A 6,322-nucleotide genomic window follows, 5' to 3' on the forward strand; every position below is an offset into this window, starting at 1 on the left:
ACTTTATCTGAGTCTAAATCTGTACAATCCAACCTACTACTTCTGTGTTCTAAGATCTTAGAATGTTTAGAACATTACCTAGCCCTGTTCACTACTTAGTAGTTTGTCTGTAGTATTAAGTAGGGATAGCCTCAGCTGAGTTCACAGCTAAGGACATAGGTCTGTCCTTGTTGAAAGAGAGAGGTTAATAAGGAAATGTTAGTATATATACTTACCCTCTTAGACAACAAGGCTGTACAAACTGTACATTCCCTTCAGAACAAGCAGTAGTTCATCTGAGGACATTCTGAGCACTAGTTCTAAGTTCCTGTCCTCCTGACTCCCTTCTCAGGATCCCCCCAGATTCAAACAACAACTCTAGTAGATAGTAGATACACTAGTTCATACATTAATAAGGCTTTTGTACAGGAACACTACCTCCCTACTCAATGTGTTCTACTTCTGATCCTAGTATACAATATGGACAGAACCCTAAATCAGAATAGTCAGATTACTAAGTTTGTCCAACTATAGATGACTATTTAGGATTATGAGGAAAGTATTGAGTTCAGAGTCACTAACCTTAGAAAGACAGACATTTTCATTAGATTCAAATGGCTCAAGGCTTACAACCCTACTATTGACTGGTTAGAGTAGACACTTACATTCAATCAGTGTCCCAAGTCTTGTGACTACCTTACACTACTGTTCTGAGTAGATACAGACACTTCTAATGTTACTAACAGTTCTAATGAAGGTGACTAGTTGTTCTTCTTTGACTAGGATAAATATGTGGATACACATTCTAGGCAAGGCAGAATAGAGTTGATCTGAAGGATGTCTGAGACAGAACCAGTCTGGAACCCTCTCAGAACAACTCTACTCTGGAACACACACAGACTCAGTCTGCCAGATTTTGTCCAAGAGTTCCCTAAAGTCTTTAGTAAAGAGGAATTCAACCAGCTTCCTGAACACTATCCCTAGGACTATACAATTGAATTGACTGAGGGTTTCCAACCTAAGGATTGTAAGGTCTACCTACTCAACAGAGACAAGTAGGAGGCACTCAATAAGTTCCTTTAGGAAAATCTTTGGAACAGCTGGATCTGACCCTTAAAGTCCCTTATAGTCTCCCCTTTCTTCTTTGTCAAAAAGAAAGATAGGAAGCTCTGCCCAGTCCAGGATTATTGTTGTCTTAATAAGGGTACTGTCAAAAATAAGTACCCACTCCCCCTGATTCAGGAGCTCATTAATAAGATGTATACATCCAGGGTTTTTACTAAGTTGGACATTTAATGAGGATACAATAATATTTGGATCTAAGACAGAGATGAGTAGAAGACTGTGTTCTAAACTAATCACAGATTGTACAAACTGACTGTAATGTTCTTCAGACTAACTAACTTGCCTACAACATTCTAGTCATTCATGAATCACATCCTTACAGATCTGATTGACTTAGGACACATTAGTGTGTATCTGGACAACATTCTGATCTTCACTCAGACAGTTGAGCACTATTACTGACTAATCCAAGCAGTTCTACAACAGCTCTAAGATAATAAACTGTTCCTCTAAGAAGTAAAGTACTCTTTTGTACAGGAGTCAGTAGATTATCTAGGCTTTGTGATTGGTGGAGGAGAGGTCTGTATGGATCTGACAAAGGTGACTACAGTTTGGAACTGGCCACAACCTTAGAACCTAAAACAGGTCTAAGTGTTCCTTAGGTTTGTGAACTACTACTAATGCTTCATTCAAGGCTTCAGTACTATTGCCCAGCCCCTTCACAATCTTACTAGCAAGGATGTTCCTTAGTAATAGGATGATTAGTAGTAGTCTGTATTTGAGTCCCTCAAGTAGACTATTACTAGCAAGCCTGTATTAGTAGTTCTAACAGTTGTAGACAAGTTCTGAGTTGAAGCCAACTCTTCTGACTTTACAAATAGAGTAGTACTGTCCCAGTTCATTGACAGAAAGTAGTGTCTGATAGTATTCCAATCAGAATCCCTCTCTGTAACAGAACAGAACTACCCTATCTATAACAAGGAACTCTTTATAATTGTCTGTTCCCTAGAGGAGTAGTGTCAATATTTTCTCAGTGTTACACAGAAGTTTAAGATTTGGAGTGATCACCTTAATCTCTAGTACTTCCAGGCACCTTAGAAGCTCAACCACTACTAAGCCTACTAGATGTTAGAACTATAGGACTATGACTTTGTACTGACCCACAAGCTTAGAATACAAATGATGAAAGCTGATTTACTCTTGAGACAAGTAGGTCATGAAAGGGGGGAGAATAATAACAAAAATCTTGTTCTCCTAGACAATTCCTGTTTTGTGTCCAAGACAATCCAAGAGATCTGACTTGAATCTAAGGATGTTGACTTTGTTACCTACATACAGTAAGCTCTAAGACACACACAGGACTAGGTTGTAGTGAAGTAACTAGAGAAGCAGGCTAGGGATTAGGAGGAGGATGAGGATGGACAGGTTTACTAGGAAGGCTGACTGTATGTTCTAAAGGATCAGAAACTGTAGGAGGACATTGTCTGAGCTCATCACAACAATCCAACTGTAGGACATTTAGGCTAACACAAAATGTAGGAACTCATTACTCAGAACTACTAGTAGCTTAGAATGTAGAGGGAAGTCCTAAAGTATGTGACTAGTTGTAATACATACTAACAGACTAAGGCCTACCAGACAAGGGTTTAGACTCCCCTACATCTGTATCAGATCCTAGATCACTCTTAGGAAGAAGTCTTAGTGGACCTGATCAGTGAGCTACTCAAGTCTTAGGGTTACAATACTATCTGTGTGATTGTTAACTGATTCTCTAAGCAAGTCTACACAGTTCTAACTCAAACAGAACTCACTTTTAAAGGCATAGTGTGCATTTATTAGGATCACATCTTCTAGTTGTACAGACTCTCTCAGAAGCTCATTCATGATTGTGGACTGTAATTTGAGTCAAAATTCATGTAAGACTTGTATGTGCTTCTCAAAATTCAAGGGAACCCTTCTACTACCTATCACTTACAGACTGACAGTCAAACTGAGTGAGTCAATCAGGAGATCAAGCTCTACCTCTGAATGTTCATCAATCATTAGTAATCAGATTGGTCTGAATAGCTAGCTCTGACAGAATTCATACACAATAACTGACAACACTCTACAACAGGACAGTCCCTGTTCTTCCTCAATCATAGGAGACATCCATACTAGGGGACTGTTCTGAACCAGAATAGTAGTTCTGAATCTGTAACAGACTTTGTAGAACAGATACACAGAACCAGGGAGGATGTATGAGCTCTTTTAGAAAAGGTAGCACAGGTTATGAAGCAGAACTATGATTAGAAGAGGTCTACAGTCAAGGATTACCAGCCTGGTGACAAAGTTATACTAGAAGCTACTAACCTGACTACAGATTGCTCAATGAAGAAGTTGGACAACAAGTGCTTCAGACCCTTTGTTATTGAAAAGAAGGTTGGCACCTCTACCTACAAACTCCAACTTCTGGCAACATGGAAGTGTATACACCCAGTGTTTAACAAGGTTCTACTGTCTTAATACTATGATCCAGGTTTTCCTTTACAACAAAGACCCTTACTACCTCTACTAGAACTCATTAGTTCTGAACCAGAATACAAAGTAGAGTATATAGTGGATGCTAAGCTAGTATACAGAAAGCTCAAGTTCCTTATCTACTAGAAGGGATACCTAGTTGAAGAACACACTTGAGAACCTACTAAGAATCTCACTCATACTACTAAGGCAATCTGAGACTTCTATTGACTTCATCCAGGTGCTCTGTATCAACTCTACCTTATGGATTTCCAAACCCTACCATTCTGACCTATGCCTGAGCTGCTGACCAAGCCTAATGATCACCAATCAGAATGATTGGTTTTAGAGGGAGGGTGATGTTACAGTTCTCTACTCTCATACCTTCAGTTCTAAGGGTTCCACACCCTTCTGTACCAGAACTTAGGACTTCTGTCCCTCAGGGGTGCTGTCTATAGACTATATGTGTGCTGACTCTTACTACTACCCTTCCTTACTTCATCATTCCATTCCTTTGACCACCCCTTCATTCTTTGTATTATTCTATAGTCTCTTACCCTTTGTCCATCCCTTCATTCTTTGTACCTTTATCTTTGACATTCCTTTCTTTCATTCTTTGTAACTTATCATTCTTAGTAGCTCATGCTTCCTGAGTACTCTTGTATAGTTTAGTATATATAGGTATACAAGATCAGACTGGTCCTGTAGTCTTGATCTCATCTACTCTAGGTAGTCCTGTACTCTTAGGCTCACTCTATATACTCTACTCTTGTCTCACTCTCTCTCTCTGCCTGTTCTGTGAGTTCTGACTATGTTCTAGTACTTACATTCTGTATTTCTGTTGTGTAGGATAGTTGTAGCCTGGGTCCCCTTGCTAAGCCTTCAGGTCCCCTCTACACTGTTACTGACAATGTTCACCAATTAGGACAATTGGTTTTAGAGGGAGGGTGATGTTACAATTCTCTACTCCTGTACCTTTAGTTCTAAGGGTTCTACACCTTTCTGTACTAGAACTTAGGACTTCTGTCCCTTAGGAGCACTGTCTATAGACTATATACATACTGACTCTTACTACTACCCTTCCTTACTTCATTATTCTATTCCTTTGACTACTCCTTCATTCTCTGTTCATTCTATAGTCTCTTACCCTTTGTCTATCCCTTCATTCTTTATACCTTTATCTTTAACATTCCTTTCTTTCATTCTTTGTGGCTTATCATTCTTAGTGGCTCATACTCCCTGAGTACTCTTGTGTAGTTTAGTATATATAGGTGTACAAGATCAGACTAGTCCTATAGTCTTGATCTCATCTACTCTAGGTAGTCCTGTACTCTTAGGCTTACTCTATATACTCTACTCTTGTCTTACTCTCTCTCTCTGCCTGTTCTGCAAGTTCCAACTATGTTCTGGTGCTTACATTCTATACTTCTGTTGTGTAGGATAGTTGTAGCCTGGGTCCCCTCACTGAGCCTTCAGGTCCCCTCTACACTGTTACTAACATTTTCATTACAAATGATAATATATTGACCAAATTCATATATATTATCAATTGTTCTGTGTGTTCTGTAATGTTTGTAATGTAGGGTATTGTAATTTAAAGTAGTACACAGTGTTCTATTATGAATATAGGTAATATGAATTACTGCTTTGGCCCATAATGTAAACAGTAATTTAGTAGATGTTAAATATGCTCTTACACCTCTAAATATAGTTTTATGTGTTTGTTCTGTTATTCTGTTCTGTTGTAGAGTATGATGTACTGTTAATCTTTGTTTTGTTCCTTATGAATCTAAATATTGTTGGAAATCTTCACTAAGGAATACAGTATCATTATCACTTTGTAAAAGCTTTATTTTAACTCTGTACTGTGTAAATATTTTAGTTGTCCATTGTATGTATTGTATATATGTATCAGATTTTGTTTGTAATTTGAGCATTATGCACTAACAAGTAGAATTGTCTACAATTGTTAATAAGTAGTGTATGTTCTTATATGTGTACAGTTCAATAGGACCAATAATATCAATATGAATAAGATCTCCAAATTGATTTGCAAGAGGAGATTAATGTAGTTTTGGTATTAGTGTATGTTCAATATTTGCTTTTATACATTCAATACATTCTTTTTCTTCATAGTTCATTATTTTAGTTGATAGTACACTTGGTTGTGTCTTTAATAATTGTTTAATATAATTGTAACTTATGTGTCTGAGGTGTTTATGTATATCATAAATAGATAGTTTGTTCATTGTTTTTAATAAATGATTATTGTACAAAATATACAAGTTATTTCTCAATTGTATATGTCCAATGTATTCATTACATGGTAATGTTATAGTACAATTATTGTTTGTAAACATAAAAGAATAACCTTCCCTACATAGTAGTACTTGACTTATGAGGGAAAAGGTTATTTGTGGATAGTAATAGATGTTTTGTAATGTTATGATACTTTTTTCTTGTATATTCTTCAGGATTTTGATACACATAAATCCAGCTCAATTAAGAGTCATCATTAACCTATTTGCAATAGTTACAATTGTAGGAGTTATGTTGTGTACATCTGTTAATCAAAATAGATAAGGAGTAGTATGTATTAATGTACTGGAATTGAGTAAATCCATTGTTTGTGTATAGGATTTCTTGTTAGCTATGATTGTATTTGTAAATACATTAGTACATACCTAGGAAACGTATTGTTCGAATTGTTTGTCCTGGTTGCTTGGAATAAGAGTGTAAGTGTTATTGTTCATTTCAACATTGCCTTCTTTTAATTCAA

The sequence above is a fragment of the Fomitiporia mediterranea genome, assembly GCF_000271605.1.
Source record: "Fomitiporia mediterranea MF3/22 unplaced genomic scaffold FOMMEscaffold_6, whole genome shotgun sequence".
Taxonomy (NCBI): Eukaryota; Fungi; Basidiomycota; class Agaricomycetes; order Hymenochaetales; family Hymenochaetaceae; genus Fomitiporia; species Fomitiporia mediterranea.